Here is a 19175-nt window from a genome sequence, read left to right as displayed (position 1 = left end):
GAAATTTGTCCTTTGGTCTCGAGTCTAAATTGGAGATTTTTGGTTCCAACCTCCATGTCTTTGTGAGACGTGGTGTGCGTGTATGGATCTCTGCATGTGTATTTCACACCGTAAAGCATGGAGGAGGAGGTGTTATGGTGTGGGGGAATTTTGCTGGTAACATTTTCTGAGATCAATTTAGAATTCAAGGCACACTTATTAACCAGCATGTCTACCACAGCCTTCTGCAGCGATACGCCATCCCATCTGGTTTGGGCTTAGTGGGACTGTCATTTGTTTTTCAACAGGTCAATGACCCAACACACCTCCAGGCTGTGTAAGGGCCATTTGACCAAGAAGGAGAGTAATGGAGTGCTGCAACAGATGACCTGGCCGCCACAATACCCCGACCTCAACCAAATTGAGATGGTTTGGGATGAGTTGGCCTGCAGAGTGAAGGAAAAGCAGCCAACAAGTGCTCAGCATATGTGGGAACTCCTTCAAGACTGTTGGAAAAACATTCCAGGTGAAGCTGGTTGAGAGAATGCCAAGAGTGTGCAAAGCTGTCATCAAGGCAAAGGTTGGGTATTTGAAGAATCTCAAATATAACACATATTTTAATTTGTTTAACACTTCTTTGGTTACTACATGATTCCATATGTGTTATTTCATAGTTTTGATGTCTTCACTATTATTCTACAATGTAGAAAATAGTAAAAATCAAGAAAAATCCTTGAATGAGTAGGTGTTCTACAACTTTTGACCGGTAGTGTAGGTAAGTATCAAAAGTAAAAGTATGAATAATTTAAAATTCCTTATATTAAGCAAACCAGATGACACAATTTAAGTGTGCGAATTAGATCATTTTCTGTCCTGCTTAGCATTCAACGTGTAATGAGTACTTTTGGGTGTCAGATAAAATGTATGGAGGGAAAAGTAAATATTTTTCTTTTGGAATGTAGTGAAGTAAAAGTAAAAATGGTCAAAAATATAGAAAGTAAAGATGCTCCAATAAAAACAACGTAGTTAGAACTTCAAATTATTTGTATTTTTCAAGAGAGGCTTTATTACTGCCACTTTTAGTGAGTTTGGTACACATCTAGAGGATAGGGAGCCATTTATTATGTTCAACATCGGAGGGCCGAGCACAGGAAGCAGCTCTTTCAGTAGTTTAGTTGGAATAGGGTCCAGTATGCAGCTTGAAGGTTTAGAGGCCATGACTATTTTCATCAATGTGTCAAGAGATACAGGATTAAAAACCTTGAGTGTCTCTCTTAATCCTCGGTCCTGGCAGAGTTGTGCAGACTCAGGACAACTGAGCTTTGGAGGAATACGCAGATTCAAAGAGGAGTCCATAATTTTCTTTCTAATGATCATGATCTTTTCGTCAAAGACGTTAATGAATTCATCACTGTTGAAGTGAAAGCCATCCTCTCTTGGGGAATACTGCTTTTTAGTTGGTTTTGCGACAGTATCAGAAATACATTTAGGATTGTTCATACTCTCCTCAATTAAATTGGAAAAATAGGATGATCGAGCAGTAGTGAGGGCTCTTCGGTACTGTCTTTCCAAGCTAGTCGGAAGACTTCCAGTTTTGTGTGGAGCCATTTCTGTTCCAATCGTCTGGAAGCTTGCTTCAGAGCTCAGGTATTTTCTGGATACCAGGGAGAAGGTTTCTTATGACAATTTATTTTTGTTTTTAGGGGTGCGACTGCATCTAGGGTATTACGCAAGGTTAAATTGAGTTCCTCAGTTAGGTGGTTAACTGATTTTTGTCCTCTGACGTCCTTGGGTAGGTGGAGGGAGTCTGGAAGGGCATCTAGGAATCTTTGGGTTGTCCGTGAATTTATAGCACGGCTTTAGATGATCCTTGGTTTGATCAGATTATTTGTTGCGATTGCAAACGTAATAAAATGGTGGTCCGATGGTCCAGGATTATGAGGAAAAACATTTAGATCCACAATGTTCCTGTTCACACTCCTGGTCACTCTGACAGACTCCTCTTGTCCCACTTCACCAATTGACACCTCAAATACATCTCCCACATATGCATCTATACTCAACAAACACGTCCCAACAAGAAGCGATTCATTATCATTCATACACGTATCCTCTACTCCCCCATTTGAATGTACCAGTTGTCCCATCTTTCCCCATTTGAATGTACCAGTTGTCCCATCTTTCCCCATTTGAATGTACCAGTTGTCCCATCTTTCCCCATTTGAATGTACCAGTTGTCCCATCTTTCCCCATTTGAATGTACCAGTTGTCCCATCCCGCCCCATTTGAATGTACCAGTTGTCCCATCCCGCCCCATTTGAATGTACCAGTTGTCCCATCCCGCCCCATTTGAATGTACCAGTTGTCCCATCCCGCCCCATGTGAATGTACCAGTTGTCCCATCCCGCCCCATTTGAATGTACCAGTTGTCCCATCCCGCCCCATGTGAATGTACCAGTTGTCCCATCCCGCCCCATGTGAATGTACCAGTTGTCCCATCCCGCCCCATGTGAATGTACCAGTTGTCCCATCCCGCCCCATGTGAATGTACCAGTTGTCCCATCCCGCCCCATGTGAATGTACCAGTTGTCCCATCCCGCCCCATGTGAATGTACCAGCTGTCCCATCCCAGCCCCATGTGAATGTAACTACCATTAGTGGTACAAGCATATGTATTTTTGTTTGTCTCCAGTCCACAAGACGTGATTTTACATGCCTTGTTTACCACCTGTCCACAAGAAACATGCTGGACCACCTGTCAAACCAGTCCACAAGACGCAGCACTATGAGTAGGGCTGGAGGAGTAGTAGCCAGGAGTTGGCCTGGCTGTAGGCTGTGAAACATGCACACGTCACCAGTCCACAAGACGCAGAACTATGAGTAGGGCTGGCTGTAGGCTGTAAACACGCCTCCAGTCCACAAGACGCAGCACTATGAGTAGGGGCTGGAGGAGTAGTAGCCAGGAGTTGGCCTGGCTGTAGGCTGTAAAACATACACACGTCTCCAGTCCACAAGACGCAGCACTATGAGTAGGGCTGGAGGAGTAGTAGCCAGGAGTTGGCCTGGCTGTAGGCTGTGAAACATACACATTTTGTATCTGAAAGCAATCGATCTTCTGGGTTAAAACCCACATACAAATCCAACAGGAATTGTACAAATGTGTTAGCCATTGAAATCTACCTACAACTCTTGATGAAATTAAAGTTGACAGCAAAATATTTTGAATGAATAACAGCTACAAATGATGTCACTGTAGGCCTAAACTCGTATTTGTTTTTCCTACAATCACATACAATAGCCTACATGTTTAGACGGATACCAGCTTTTTGTTGTTGCATTGGACGAGGTCTAGCTGTTTGTTCCCAATGGGTTTTCCCTGATGTTGATGCTTCATTACAGTCAATGTGAAATTGATGAGAGTTATTTAAGGAGTCATTCAGCTCTGATTATGATTCAGTGTTGCTGACAGTTGTTCCTGAGTCCTGGCTGTATCCTCAAATCAACAATTAGTCCTCATTTAGACACACAGACAGATCTGTACTCTATCATCACATTTTCATTATTCATTTGCATCTACATTGTTGTCATTACAGCTCCAGCAACGACAACTTCACAGCCCAGTGCCAACCTACAAGAGAAAATATATTTTAGCTCCATTCCACAGTTCTGTAATGGAACAAGCATTTCGCGACATCCGTAATAACATCTGCTAAACATGTGTATGTGACAAATAAAATTAGATTAGATTTAATGCTCCATTTCCTACCCAACACCCCCTCTAGTGGCTGACATTGGTACTGTTCACAATGAATGGAATTGATTGAATACGGTAGCAAAGACAGTACAGAATGGAGATAGGCAGAACATGCTTCTCCATTAGAAATCCCCAATCACGCTTGTAGGCGATGTCATGGCGACGTTGGCTATCTAAGCCCATGCGCAGACACACGTCATCGGGTCCAACGGTTGTCTCGTGCCGAACTGCTCATGTGCGTGCTGTCAAAATCAAATCAAATTGTATTAGTCACATGCACCGAATACAACAGGTGTATGTATACAACAGGTGCAACAGGTATACAACAGTTGCATTTCACCTTACAGTGAAAAGCTTACTTATGAGCCCCTAACCAACAATGCAGTTTCAAAAATACGGATAAGTTTAAGAGATAAAATGTAACAAGTAATTAAAGAGCAGCAGTAAGAAATAACTATATATACAGGGGGATGCCGGTACAGAGTCAATGTGTGGGGGCACCGGTTAGATGAGGTAGTATGTACATGTAAGTAGAGTTATTATAGTGACTATGCATAGATGACAACAGAGAGTGGCAGTGGTGTGGAGAGGGGAGGGGGGGGGTGGGGGGGGGGCACCGGTTAGATGAGGTAGTATGTACATGTAAGTAGTTATTATAGTGACTATGCATAGATGACAACAGAGAGTGGCAGTGAAAATGTGGCAGTGGTGTGGAGAGGGGAGGGGGGGGGGCACCGGTTAGATGAGGTAGTATGTACATGTAAGTAGAGTTATTATAGTGACTATGCATAGATGACAACAGAGAGTGGCAGGTGGTGTGGAGAGGGGAGGGGGGCACCGGTTAGATGAGGTAGTATGTACATGTAAGTAGAGTTATTATAGTGACTATGCATAGATGACAACAGAGAGTGGCAGTGGTGTGGAGAGGGGAGGGGGGGGGCACCGGTTAGATGAGGTAGTATGTACATGTAAGTAGAGTTATTATAGTGACTATGCATAGATGACAACAGAGAGTGGCAGTGGTGTGGAGATGGGGAGAGGGGGAAATGTAAATAGTCTGGGTAGACATTTGACTAGATGTTCAGGAGTTGTATGGCTTGGGGGTAGAAGCTGTTAAGAAAGCCTCATGGACCAAGACTTGGCGCTCCGGTACTGCTTGCCGTGTGGTAGAAGAGAGAACAGTCTATGACTAGGGTGGCTGGAGTCCTTGACAATTTTAGGGCCTTCCCCTGACACCGCCTGGTATAGAGGAAGCTTGGCCCCAGTGATGTGCTGGGCCGTACACACTACCCTCTGTAGTGCCTTGCGGTCGGAGGCTGAGCAGTTGCCATACCAGGCAGTGATGCATCCAGTCAGGATGCTCTCGATGGCGCAGCTGTAGAACCTTTTGAGGATCTGAGGACTCACGCCAAATCTGGTCAGTATCCTGGTTTTGTCGTGCCCTCTTCACGACAGTCATGGTGTGCTTGGATCATGCTAGTTTGTTGGTGATGTGGACACCAAGGAACTTGAAGCTCTCAACCTGCTCCACTGCAGCCCCGTCGATGAGAATGCGGGTGTGCTCGGTCCTCTTTTTCCTGCAGTCCACAATCATCTCCTTTTGTCTTGATCATGTTGAGGGAGAGGTTGTTGTCCTGGCACCACACGGCCAGGTCTCTGACCTCCTCCTTATAGGCTGTCTAGTTGTTGTTGGTGATCAGGCCTACCACTGTTATGTCATTGGCAAATTTAATGATGGTGTTGGAGTCGTACCTGGCCGTGCAGTCATGCGTGAACAGGGAGTACAGAAGGGGGGCTGAGCACGTACCCCTGAGGGGCCCCTGTGTTGAGGATCAGCATGGCGGATGTGTTGTTACCTAGCCTTACTACAAAACAAATGCACTCCTGCAATATAAAGGGTGTGTTCGTAAATTCACTCCGATTTCAGAGCCCTCTCGTCGAATACCCAGTTGAATATCACCGGTGTCAGTAAATGTTGGCAAAAAAAACATAATTCAATTGTTTCCAGTAGCACAGTTACAACAGCAGCACTGTCACTAACGCTTTGGATAACATAAAAACAGCCTAACCAGCTCTGCTATTGGGCAAGTAAAATGGTCAGAGTGAGGTGTTCTCTCATTTGTGTCTGGAAGTAGCTAGCAAGCTCGACAATTTTACCAAGTTAGTGTGGGTGCAGGACTGCCGTTGTGAGGTCAGAGCACTCGGACCAACCCTATTCCTCGGCCAGAGCGTCCAGTGTACCTCTGAATGCTCTGAGAGGGAAAAGCTCTGAATTTGCGAATGGACAATCTGACAACACTCAATTTAAGAATGCCCAGATATATATATATATATATAAACTTAACATGCAACAATTTCAAAGATTTTACTGCGTTACAGTTCAAATAAGGAAATCAGTCCATTCAAATACATAAAGGAGGCCCTAATCAATGGATTTCACATGACTGGGCAGGGGTGTAGCCACCCACTGGGGGAGCCAGGCCCAGCCAATCAGAATGAGTTTTCCCTACCTAAGAGATGTATTACAAACAGAAATACTCCCTCCCCCCATGAAATATGGGAAAAACTATTTATAGGTTGCATTCATATTTTTGTTCAGTGTAGATGGCACGTTTTAGATTTGGAGAAATGTTTAACCTAAGGAATACATTTTTCACTTCTCTCATTGACTTCTCAAACCCCAAACTCCGGCCTGGTCTGCTTGGTTTATTTTGTCAAGCGTTCCCGGAAGTCTCGTGATGTTGTGCATCTGGGTGTAGAAATGCTATGACTGTTTGTCAAAGAGCAGTGTAGGCAACAACCTCAGCACACAGCTACCCACGGTCACAAGCCATTCGTTCATCTCAAGCCGTCATTGTGCCTGACACAATGCATCCCTGTTGGACAAGATCTAATAATCTGGGACCCATTAGCAGTGGAACACTGTGACAGTTGGATAATTGAAGCCAAAGCCTCATTTGATTCCATCGTAGGCTTTTGGGAAAGCAAGTATTTATAATGGTGTAAACATTACCTGGATGAAAACAAAAACACACACAGTCATTAAAAAACATGGAATCTCTCTTTCCAAACAGGGAAGAGTGATATCAGATATTTCACATTGGCTTCCTGGGTAGCAATGTGAACCAATGAAGCCTCATCACCAAAGAGAAAGGATATGACATTACATGTAGTTTACTAATTTAATTCTATACTACAAAGGAAAAAAATATCAATTTAATTTCTCAATATATGCAGATTCACATAAATATCTCTCTCTCGTGATGAAATGAGTGGATGAGTGTGTAAGAGAAGATATAATTTAGGTCTGTGTAATGCTGTGCTGTGAGGATAGAGATAATTTAGGTCAGTGTAATGCTGTGCTGTGTGGATAGAGATAATTTAGGTCAGTGTAATACTGTACTGTGTGGATAGAGAGAATTGGTCAGTGGCTGTGCTGTGTGGATAGAGAGAATTTAGGTCAGTGTAATGCTGTACTGTGTGGATAGAGATAATTTAGGTCAGTGTAATGCTGTGCTGTGTGGATAGAGATAATTTAGGTCAGTGTAATGCTGTGCTGTGTGGATAGAGAGAATTTAGGTCAGTGTAATACTGTGCTGTGTGGATAGAGATAATTTAGGTCAGTGTAATGCTGTACTGTGTGGATAGAGATAATTTAGGTCAGTGTAATGCTGTGCTGTGTGGATAGAGATAATTTAGGTCAGTGTAATGCTGTACTGTGTGGATAGAGATAATTTAGGTCTGTGTAATGCTGTGCTGTGTGGATAGAGATAATTTAGGTCATAGAGATAATTTAGGTCAGTGTAATGCTGTGCTGTGAGGATAGAGATAATTTAGGTCAGTGTAATGCTGTACTGTGTGGATAGAGATAATTTAGGTCAGTGTAATGCTGTGCTGTGTGGATAGAGATAATTTAGGTCAGTGTAACGCTGTGCTGTGTGGATAGAGATAATTTAGGTCAGTGTAATGCTGTGCTGTGTGGATAGAGATAATTTAGGTCAGTGTAATGCTGTGCTGTGTGGATAGAGATAATAACCCATATAGCCAGCGACTGAAGTGTTTGGACTTCAGCATGCCTGTTTGGCCCTGTCTAGAGGGTATCATCGGATGGGGCCACAGTGTCTCCTGACCCCGCATGTCTCAGCCTCCAGTATTTATACTGCAGTAGTTTATGTGTCGGGGGGCTAGGGTCAGTCTGTTATATCTGGAGTATTTCTCCTGTCTTATCTGGTGTCCTGTGTGAATTTAAGTATGCTCTCTCTAATTGTCTCTTTCTTTCTCTCTCTCGGAGGACCTGAGCCCTAGGACCATGCCTCAGGACTACCTGGCCTAATGACTCCTTGCTGTCCCCAGTCCACCTGGCCCTGCTGCTGCTCCAGTTTCAACTGTTCTGCCTGCGGCTATGGAACCCTGACCTGTTCACCGGACGTGCTACCTGTCCCAGACCTGCTGTTTTCAACTCTCTAGAGACAGCAGGAGCGGTAGAGATACTCTCAATGATTGGCTATGAAAAGCCAACTGACATTTACTCCTGAGGTGCTGACCTGTTGCACCCTCTACAACCACTGTGATTATTATTATTTGACCATGCTGGTCATTTATGAACATTTGAACATCTTGTCCATGTTCTGTTATAATCTCCACCCGGCACAGCCAGAAGAGGACTGGCCACCCCACATAGCCTGGTTCCTCTCTAGGTTTCTTCCTAGGTTTTGGCCTTTCTAGGGAGTTTTTCTAGCCACCGTGCTTCTACACCTGCATTGCTTGCTGTTTGGGGTTTTAGGCTGGGTTTCTGTACAGCACTTTGAGATATCAGCTGATGTAAGAAGGGCTTTATAAATACATTTGATTTGATATTATTGCCTAGATAACTGCCAGGCTTCTACACTGCCTTACCAACACACCACCAAGACTCAACTGCCAGGCTTCTACACTGCCTTACCAACACACCACCAAGACTCAGCTGCCAGGCTGCTAAACTGCCTTACCAACACACCACCAAGACTCAACTTTTAGGCTTCTACACTGCCTTAGCAACACACCACCAAGACTCAGCTGCCAGATAGCTACACTACCAGGCTGGGAATACACCACCAGATGATTTGCTTAGCCAGGCTGCTGGAACTGCAAGTGAATCCACCAAAGCAATATGTTTATGTACTGATTCTAATATGTCTGACATATTTGTTAGTTTAAGGATGAAATGGTTTTACATTGTCTTTACCACATTTCTTACCACTTCTTTGTTTGTAGGGCATTGTGGCTTTTCCAGACAGTTAGCTTTAACCACAGATTTCAACAACGAGAGCTCTCAAATATTACAAATCATAAAGTTGATGGAACTTCTAGAATGTCTTACATCACTCTCAGCTGAGACTCATATTGTCTTAGATTATTCATGCTGAAATGGCATGAAATTCAACCCCTCCTAAAAATCAGAAACGGGTTGTCTTACCAACAGGAACTGAGGGAGGGAGGGCATTGTTGGCTTTTCCAGAGAGAGGGGGAACCACAGAGTTCAACAGAGAGCTCTCAAAAGACAAATCATAGAAGGGGGATGGAACTTAGAGAATGTCTTACAAAGAGAAAGAGAGCTGAGAGACTCAGATTGTCAGAAAGATTCATGTGAACTGGCATGAAATTCAACCCTCCTAAAAATCAGAAACGGGTAGTGTCGCACCAAAGAGAGAGAGAAAGAGAGAGAGAAAGAGAGAGAGAAGAAGAGAAAGAGAAAGAGAAAGAGAGAGAAAGAGAGAGAAAGAGAGAGAAAGAGAGAGAAAGAGAGAAAGAGAGAGAAAGAGAGAGAGAGAGAGAGAAAGAGAGAGAGAAAGAGAGAAAGAGAGAGAAGAAAGAGAGAGAGAAAGAAGAGAGAGAAGAAAGAGAGAAAGAGAGAGAAAGAGAGAGAGAGAAGAGAGAAAGAGAGAAAGAGAGAGAAAGAGAAGAGAGAAGAGAAAGAGAGAAAGAAAGAGAGAAAGAGAGAGAAAGAGAGAAAGAGAAGAGAGAGAGAGAGAAAGAGAGAGAGAGAAAGAGAGAAAGAGAGAGAAAGAGAGAGAAAGAGAGAGAGAAGAGAAAGAGAGAGAAAGAGAGAGAAAGAGAGAGAAAGAGAGAGAAAGAGGGAGAGAGAGAGAGGAAGAAAGAGAGAGAGAGAGAGAGAGAGAGAGAGAGAGAGAGAGAGAGAGGGAAGAGAAAGAGAAAGAGAAAGAGAGGAACACGAAACACGACACCATACACACGGTCTGCTGTTGTGAGGTGGTTGGACATACTGCCAAATCCTCTAAAAATGATGTTGAAGGCAGATTATGGTAGAGAAATGAACATACAATTCTCTGGCAACAGCTCTGGGGGACATTCCTGCAGTCAGCCTGCCGATTGCACTCCCTTAAAACATGAGACATCTGTGGCATTGTGTTGTGTGACAAAACCTCACATTTTGGTCGCCTTTTATTGTCCCCAGGACAAGGTGCACATATGTAATGATCATGCTGTTTAATCAGCTTCTTGATATGCCACACCTGTCAGGTGGATGGATTATCTTGGCAAATGAGAAATGCTCACTAACAGGGATGTAGACAAATTTGTGCACAACATTTGACAGAAATAAGCTTTTTGTACGTATTGAACATTTCTGGGATCTTTTATTTCAGCTCATGAAACATGGGACCAACACTTTACATGTTGGGTTTATACTTTTTGTTCGGTATAGTATATCGAATCGTAGGCTATGTACTAAACTTGAGGTATCTTCAGCCAGGTGAGATTAACACACAGGACAAAACTGGTAATTTTCAAGAATGATGTGAAAATAGATGTTTGTCTGTACCAAGAATTGGGAATGAAGTCCTGGTTAAAACATGGCCACTGCATTTAACTTGGAAAGTCCATGGAAGACATAATATGAAGAGGTAAGAAGATGTGTTTACACACTAGACCTATGTATCAATCAGAATATGTAGCTATGCATCACATTTGAATGTACCAGATTGTCCCATCTCGCCCCAGATTGTCCCATCTCGCCCCATTTGAATGTACCAGCTTGTCCCATCTCGCCCCATTTGAAGGTACCAGTTGTCCCATCTAGCCTCATTTGAATGTACCAGTTTGTCCCATCTCGCCCCATTTGAATGTACCAGTTGTCCCATCTCGCCCCATTTGAATGTACCAGTTGTCCCATCTAGCCCCATTTGAATGTACCAGTTGTCCCATCTCGCCCCATGTGAATGTACCAGTTGTCCCATCTTGCCCCATTTGAATGTACCAGTTGTCCCATCTCGCCCCATTTGAATGTACCAGTTGTCCCATCTCGCCCCATGTGAATGTACCAGTTGTCCCATCTCACCCCATTTGAATGTACCAGTTGTCCCATCTTGCCCCATTTGAATGTACCAGTTGTCCCATCTCGCCCCATTTGAATGTACCAGTTGTCCCATCTCGCCCCATTTGAATGTACCAGTTGTCCCATCTTGCCCCATTTGAATGTACCAGTTGTCCCATCCCGCCCCATGTGAATGTACCAGTTGTCCCATCCCGCCCCATGTGAATGTACCAGTTGTCCGATCCCGCCCCATGTGAATGTACCAGTTGTCCCATCCCGCCCCATGTGAATGTACCAGTTGTCCCATCCCGCCCCATGTGAATGTACCAGTTGTCCCATCCCGCCCCATGTGAATGTACCAGTTGTCCCATCCCGCCCCATGTGAATGTACCAGTTGTCCCATCCCGCCCCATTTGAATGTACCAGTTGTCCCATCCCGCCCCATTTGAATGTACCAGTTGTCCCATCCCGCCCCATGTGAATGTACCAGTTGTCCCATCCCGCCCCATGTGAATGTACCAGTTGTCCCATTCCGCCCCATTTGAATGTACCAGTTGTCCCATCCCGCCCCATTTGAATGTACCAGTTGTCCCATCCCGCCCCATTTGAATGTACCAGCTGTCCCATCCCGCCCCATTTGAATGTACCAGTTGTCCCATCCCGCCCCATTTGAATGTACCAGTTGTCCCATCCCGCCCCATGTGAATGTACCAGTTGTCCCATCCCGCCCCATGTGAATGTACCAGCTGTCCCATCCCGCCCCATTTGAATGTACCAGTTGTCCCATCCCGCCCCATTTGAATGTACCAGTTGTCCCATCCCGCCCCATGTGAATGTACCGGTTGTCCCATCCCGCCCCATGTGAATGTACCAGTTGTCCCATCCCGCCCCATGTGAATGTACCAGTTGTCCCATCCCGCCCCATGTGAATGTACCAGTTGTCCCATCCCGCCCCATGTGAATGTACCAGTTGTCCCATCCCGCCCCATGTGAATGTACCAGTTGTCCCATCCCGCCCCATTTGAATGTACCAGTTGTCCCATCCCGCCCCATTTGAATGTACCAGCTGTCCCATCCCGCCCCATGTGAATGTACCAGTTGTCCCATCCCGCCCCATGTGAATGTACCAGTTGTCCCATCCCGCCCCATGTGAATGTACCAGTTGTCCCATTCCGCCCCATTTGAATGTACCAGTTGTCCCATCCCGCCCCATTTGAATGTACCAGTTGTCCCATCCCGCCCCATTTGAATGTACCAGCTGTCCCATCCCGCCCCATTTGAATGTACCAGTTGTCCCATCCCGCCCCATTTGAATGTACCAGTTGTCCCATCCCGCCCCATGTGAATGTACCAGTTGTCCGATCCCGCCCCCATGTGAATGTACCAGCTGTCCCATCCCGCCCCATTTGAATGTACCAGTTGTCCCATCCCGCCCCATGTGAATGTACCAGTTGTCCCATCCCGCCCCATGTGAATGTACCAGTTGTCCCATTCCGCCCCATTTGAATGTACCAGTTGTCCCATCCCGCCCCATTTGAATGTACCAGCTGTCCCATCCCGCCCCATTTGAATGTACCAGTTGTCCCATCCCGCCCCATTTGAATGTACCAGTTGTCCCATCCCGCCCCATGTGAATGTACCAGATGTCCCATCCCACCCCATGTCAATGTACCAGCTGTCCCATCCCGCCCCATGTGAATGTAACTACCATTAGTGGTACAAGCATATGTATTTTTGTTTGGAGTGATTTTACATGCCTTGTTTCCACCTGCCGAAACATGCACACGTCACCAGTCCACAAGACGCAGCACTATGAGTAGGGCTGGAGGAGTAGTAGCCAGGAGTTGGCCTGGCTGTAGGCTGTAAAACATACACACGTCTCCAGTCCACAAGACGCAGCACTATGAGTAGGGCTGGAGGAGTAGTAGCCAGGAGTTGGCCTGGCTGTAGGCTGTGAAACATACACACGTCACCAGTCCACAAGACGCAGCACTATGAGTAGGGCTGGAGGAGTAGTAGCCAGGAGTTGGCCTGGCTGTAGGCTGTGAAACATACACACGTCACCAGTCCACAAGACGCAGCACTATGAGTAGGGCTGGAGGAGTAGTAGCCAGGAGTTGGCCTGGCTGTAGGCTGTGAAACATACACACGTCTCCAGTCCACAAGACGCAGCACTATGAGTAGGGCTGGAGGAGTAGTAGCCAGGAGTTGGCCTGGCTGTAGGCTGTAAAACATACACACGTCTCCAGTCCACAAGACGCAGCACTATGAGTAGGGCTGGAGGAGTAGTAGCCAGGAGTTGGCCTGGCTGTAGGCTGTGAAACATACACACGTCTCCAGTCCACAAGACGTAGCACTATGAGTAGGGCTGGAGGAGTAGTAGCCAGGAGTTGGCCTGGCTGTAGGCTGTGAAACATACACACGTCTCCAGTCCACAAGACGCAGCACTATGAGTAGGGCTGGAGGAGTAGTAGCCAGGAGTTGGCCTGGCTGTAGGCTGTAAAACATACACACGTCTCCAGTCCACAAGACGCAGCACTATGAGTAGGGCTGGAGGAGTAGTAGCCAGGAGTTGGCCTGGCTGTAGGCTGTAAAACATACACACGTCTCCAGTTCACAAGACGCAGCACTATGAGTAGGGCTGGAGGAGTAGTAGCCAGGAGTTGGCCTGGCTGTAGGCTGTGAAACATACACATTTTGTATCTGAAAGCAATCGATCTTCTGGGTTAAAACCCACATACAAATCCAACAGGAATTGTACAAATGTGTTAGCCATTGAAATCTACCTACAACTCTTGATGAAATTAAAGTTGACAGCAAAATATTTTGAATGAATAACAGCTACAAATGATGTCACTGTAGGCCTAAACTCGTATTTGTTTTTCCTACAATCACATACAATAGCCTACATGTTTAGACGGATACCAGCTTTTTGTTGTTGCATTGGACGAGGTCTAGCTGTTTGTTCCCAATGGGTTTTCCCTGATGTTGATGCTTCATTACAGTCAATGTGAAATTGATGAGAGTTATTTAAGGAGTCATTCAGCTCTGATTATGATTCAGTGTTGCTGACAGTTGTTCCTGAGTCCTGGTTGTATCCTCAAATCAACAATTAGTCCTCATTTAGACACACAGACAGATCTGTACTCTATCATCACATTTTCATTATTCATTTGCATCTACATTGTTGTCATTACAGCTCCAGCAACGACAACTTCACAGCCCAGTGCCAACCTACAAGAGAAAATATATTTTAGCTCCATTCCACAGTTCTGTAATGGAACAAGCATTTCGCGACATCCGTAATAACATCTGCTAAACATGTGTATGTGACAAATAAAATTAGATTTGATTTAATGCTCCATTTCCTACCCAACACCCCCCTCTAGTGGCTGACATTGGTACTGTTCACAATGAATGGAATTGATTGAATACGGTAGCAAAGACAGTACAGAATGGAGATAGGCAGAACATGCTTCTCCATTAGAAATCCCCAATCACGCTTGTAGGCGATGTCATGGCGACGTTGGCTATCTAAGCCCATGCGCAGACACACGTCATCGGGTCCAACGGTTGTCTCGTGCCGAACTGCTCATGTGCGTGCTGTCAAAATCAAATCAAATTGTATTAGTCACATGCACCGAATACAACAGGTGTATGTATACAACAGGTGCAACAGGTATACAACAGTTGCATTTCACCTTACAGTGAAAAGCTTACTTACGAGCCCCTAACCAACAATGCCGTTTAAAAAAATACGGATAAGTTTAAGAGATAAAATGTAACAAGTAATTAAAGAGCAGCAGTAAGAAATAACTATATATACAGGGGGATGCCGGTACAGAGTCAATGTGTGGGGGCACCGGTTAGATGAGGTAGTATGTACATGTAAGTAGAGTTATTATAGTGACTATGCATAGATGACAACAGAGAATGGCAGTGGTGTGGAGAGGGGAGGGGGGCACCGGTTAGATGAGGTAGTATGTACATGTAAGTAGAGTTATTATAGTGACTATGCATAGATGACAACAGAGAATGGCAGTGGTGTGGAGAGGGGAGGGGGGGGGGCACCGGTTAGATGAGGTAGTATGTACATGTAAGTAGAGTTATTATAGTGACTATGCATAGATGACAACAGAGAGTGGCGGTGGTGTGGAGAGGGGAGGGGGGCACCGGTTAGATGAGGTAGTATGTACATGTAAGTAGAGTTATTATAGTGACTATGCATAGATGACAACAGAGAGTGGCGGTGGTGTGGAGAGGGGAGGGGGGCACCGGTTAGATGAGGTAGTATGTACATGTAAGTAGAGTTATTAGAGTGACTATGCATAGATGACAACAGAGAGTGGCGGTGGTGTGGAGATGGGGAGAGGGGGGGAAATGTAAATAGTCTGGGTAGACATTTGACTAGATGTTCAGGAGTTGTATGGCTTGGGGGTAGAAGCTGTTAAGAAAGCCTCATGGACCAAGACTTGGCGCTCCGGTACTGCTTGCCGTGTGGTAGAAGAGAGAACAGTCTATGACTAGGGTGGCTGGAGTCCTTGACAATTTTTAGGGCCTTCCCCTGACACCGCCTGGTATAGAGGAAGCTTGGCCCCAGTGATGTGCAGGGCCGTACACACTACCCTCTGTAGTGCCTTGCGGTCGGAGGCTGAGCAGTTGCCATACCAGGCAGTGATGCATCCAGTCAGGATGCTCTCGATGGCGCAGCTGTAGAACCTTTTGAGGATCTGAGGACTCACGCCAAATCTGGTCAGTATCCTGGTTTTGTCGTGCCCTCTTCACGACGGTCATGGTGTGCTTGGATCATGCTAGTTTGTTGGTGATGTGGACACCAAGGAACTTGAAGCTCTCAACCTGCTCCACTGCAGCCCCGTCGATGAGAATGCGGGTGTGCTCGGTCCTCTTTTTCCTGCAGTCCACAATCATCTCCTTTTGTCTTGATCATGTTGAGGGAGAGGTTGTTGTCCTGGCACCACACGGCCAGGTCTCTGACCTCCTCCTTATAGGCTGTCTCATTGTTGTTGTTGGTGATCAGACCTACCACTGTTATGTCATTGGCAAATTTAATGATGGTGTTGGAGTCGTACCTGGCCGTGCAGTCATGCGTGAACAGGGAGTACAGAAGGGGGGGGGGGGGCTGAGCACGTACCCCTGAGGGGCCCCTGTGTTGAGGATCAGCATGGCGGATGTGTTGTTACCTACCCTTACTACAAAACAAATGCACTCCTGCAATATAAAGGGTGTGTTCGTAAATTCACTCCGATTTCAGAGCCCTCTCGTCGAATACCCAGTTGAATATCACCGGTGTCAGTAAATGTTGGCAAAAAAAACATAATTCAATTGTTTCCAGTAGCACAGTTACAACAGCAGCACTGTCACTAACGCTTTGGATAACATAAAAACAGCCTAACCAGCTCTGCTATTGGGCAAGTAAAATGGTCAGAGTGAGGTATTCTCTCATTTGTGTCTGGAAGTAGCTAGCAAGCTCGACAATTTTACCAAGTTAGTGTGGGTGCAGGACTGCCGTTGTGAGGTCAGAGCACTCGGACCAACCCTATTCCTCGGCCAGAGCGTCCAGTGTACCTCTGAATGCTCTGAGAGGGAAAAGCTCTGAATTTGCGAATGGACAATCTGACAACACTCAATTTAAGAATGCCCAGATATATATATATATATATAAACTTAACATGCAACAATTTCAAAGATTTTACTGCGTTACAGTTCAAATAAGGAAATCAGTCCATTCAAATACATAAAGGAGGCCCTAATCAATGGATTTCACATGACTGGGCAGGGGTGTAGCCACCCACTGGGGGAGCCAGGCCCAGCCAATCAGAATGAGTTTTCCCTACCTAAGAGATGTATTACAAACAGAAATACTCCCTCCCCCCATGAAATATGGGAAAAACTATTTATAGGTTGCATTCATATTTTTGTTCAGTGTAGATGGCACGTTTTAGATTTGGAGAAATGTTTAACCTAAGGAATACATTTTTCACTTCTCTCATTGACTTCTCAAACCCCAAACTCCGGCCTGGTCTGCTTGGTTTATTTTGTCAAGCGTTCCCGGAAGTCTCGTGATGTTGTGCATCTGGGTGTAGAAATGCTATGACTGTTTGTCAAAGAGCAGTGTAGGCAACAACCTCAGCACACAGCTACCCACGGTCACAAGCCATTCGTTCATCTCAAGCCGTCATTGTGCCTGACACAATGCATCCCTGTTGGACAAGATCTAATAATCTGGGACCCATTAGCAGTGGAACACTGTGACAGTTGGATAATTGAAGCCAAAGCCTCATTTGATTCCATCGTAGGCTTTTTGGGAAAGCAAGTATTTATAATGGTGTAAACATTACCTGGATGAAAACAAAAACACACACAGTCATTAAAAAACATGGAATCTCTCTCTTCCAAACAGGGAAGAGTGATATCAGATATTTCACATTGGCTTCCTGGGTAGCAATGTGAACCAATGAAGCCTCATCACCAAAGAGAAAGGATATGACATTACATGTAGTTTACTAATTTAATTCTATACTACAAAGGAAAAAAATATCAATTTAATTTCTCAATATATGCAGATTCACATAAATATCTCTCTCTCTCGTGATGAAATGAGTGGATGAGTGTGTAAGAGAAGATATAATTTAGGTCTGTGTAATGCTGTGCTGTGAGGATAGAGATAATTTAGGTCAGTGTAATGCTGTGCTGTGTGGATAGAGATAATTTAGGTCAGTGTAATACTGTACTGTGTGGATAGAGAGAATTTAGGTCAGTGTAATGCTGTGCTGTGTGGATAGAGAGAATTTAGGTCAGTGTAATGCTGTACTGTGTGGATAGAGATAATTTAGGTCAGTGTAATGCTGTGCTGTGTGGATAGAGATAATTTAGGTCAGTGTAATGCTGTGCTGTGTGGATAGAGAGAATTTAGGTCAGTGTAATACTGTGCTGTGTGGATAGAGATAATTTAGGTCAGTGTAATGCTGTACTGTGTGGATAGAGATAATTTAGGTCAGTGTAATGCTGTGCTGTGTGGATAGAGATAATTTAGGTCAGTGTAATGCTGTACTGTGTGGATAGAGATAATTTAGGTCTGTGTAATGCTGTGCTGTGTGGATAGAGATAATTTAGGTCAGTGTAATGCTGTACTGTGTGGATAGAGATAATTTAGGTCTGTGTAATGCTGTGCTGTGTGGATAGAGATAATTTAGGTCAGTGTAATGCTGTACTGTGTGGATAGAGATAATTTAGGTCAGTGTAATGCTGTGCTGTGTGGATAGAGATAATTTAGGTCAGTGTAACGCTGTGCTGTGTGGATAGAGATAATTTAGGTCAGTGTAATGCTGTGCTGTGTGGATAGAGATAATTTAGGTCAGTGTAATGCTGTGCTGTGTGGATAGAGATAATAACCCATATAGCCAGCGACTGAAGTGTTTGGACTTCAGCATGCCTGTTTGGCCCTGTCTAGAGGGTATCATCGGATGGGGCCACAGTGTCTCCTGACCCCGCATGTCTCAGCCTCCAGTATTTATACTGCAGTAGTTTATGTGTCGGGGGGCTAGGGTCAGTCTGTTATATCTGGAGTATTTCTCCTGTCTTATCTGGTGTCCTGTGTGAATTTAAGTATGCTCTCTCTAATTGTCTCTTTCTTTCTCTCTCTCGGAGGACCTGAGCCCTAGGACCATGCCTCAGGACTACCTGGCCTAATGACTCCTTGCTGTCCCCAGTCCACCTGGCCCTGCTGCTGCTCCAGTTTCAACTGTTCTGCCTGCGGCTATGGAACCCTGACCTGTTCACCGGACGTGCTACCTGTCCCAGACCTGCTGTTTTCAACTCTCTAGAGACAGCAGGAGCGGTAGAGATACTCTCAATGATTGGCTATGAAAAGCCAACTGACATTTACTCCTGAGGTGCTGACCTGTTGCACCCTCTACAACCACTGTGATTATTATTATTTGACCATGCTGGTCATTTATGAACATTTGAACATCTTGTCCATGTTCTGTTATAATCTCCACCCGGCACAGCCAGAAGAGGACTGGCCACCCCACATAGCCTGGTTCCTCTCTAGGTTTCTTCTTAGGTTTTGGCCTTTCTAGGGAGTTTTTTCTAGCCACCGTGCTTCTA

At 45.1% G+C, this 19175-nt stretch overlaps 2 long non-coding RNA genes across 3 annotated transcripts in view; one reads left to right on the top strand and one right to left on the bottom strand.

Moving 5' to 3' along the window:
- Positions 1-3839: 3839 nt before the first annotated feature.
- Positions 3840-19175, bottom strand: part of LOC127928856 (uncharacterized) — a 17381-nt gene continuing 2045 nt past the window's right edge. The window contains exon 3 of one of the 2 annotated variants that reach the window (XR_008132467.1): positions 3840-3975. This is a non-coding gene — a long non-coding RNA (uncharacterized LOC127928856). Of the gene's footprint in view, positions 3976-12849; positions 14649-19175 lie in introns of those variants that run through there. The other variant, XR_008132465.1, reaches the window with a different exon arrangement.
- The window catches only part of LOC127928860 (uncharacterized), a 12670-nt gene continuing 727 nt past the window's right edge, over positions 7233-19175 (top strand). Inside the window, exons 1-3 of the long non-coding RNA XR_008132471.1 lie at positions 7233-7512; positions 7571-8442; positions 19132-19175. The exon at positions 19132-19175 is cut by the window's right edge and continues 727 nt beyond it. This is a non-coding gene — a long non-coding RNA (uncharacterized LOC127928860). The remainder of the gene's footprint in view (positions 7513-7570; positions 8443-19131) is intronic.

The sequence above is a fragment of the Oncorhynchus keta genome, chromosome 4 (genome assembly GCF_023373465.1).
Source record: "Oncorhynchus keta strain PuntledgeMale-10-30-2019 chromosome 4, Oket_V2, whole genome shotgun sequence".
NCBI classification, from domain to species: Eukaryota; Metazoa; Chordata; class Actinopteri; order Salmoniformes; family Salmonidae; genus Oncorhynchus; species Oncorhynchus keta.
Note: the sequence above shows the minus strand (reverse complement) of the source record. Positions and strands in the feature narration are given on the sequence as shown.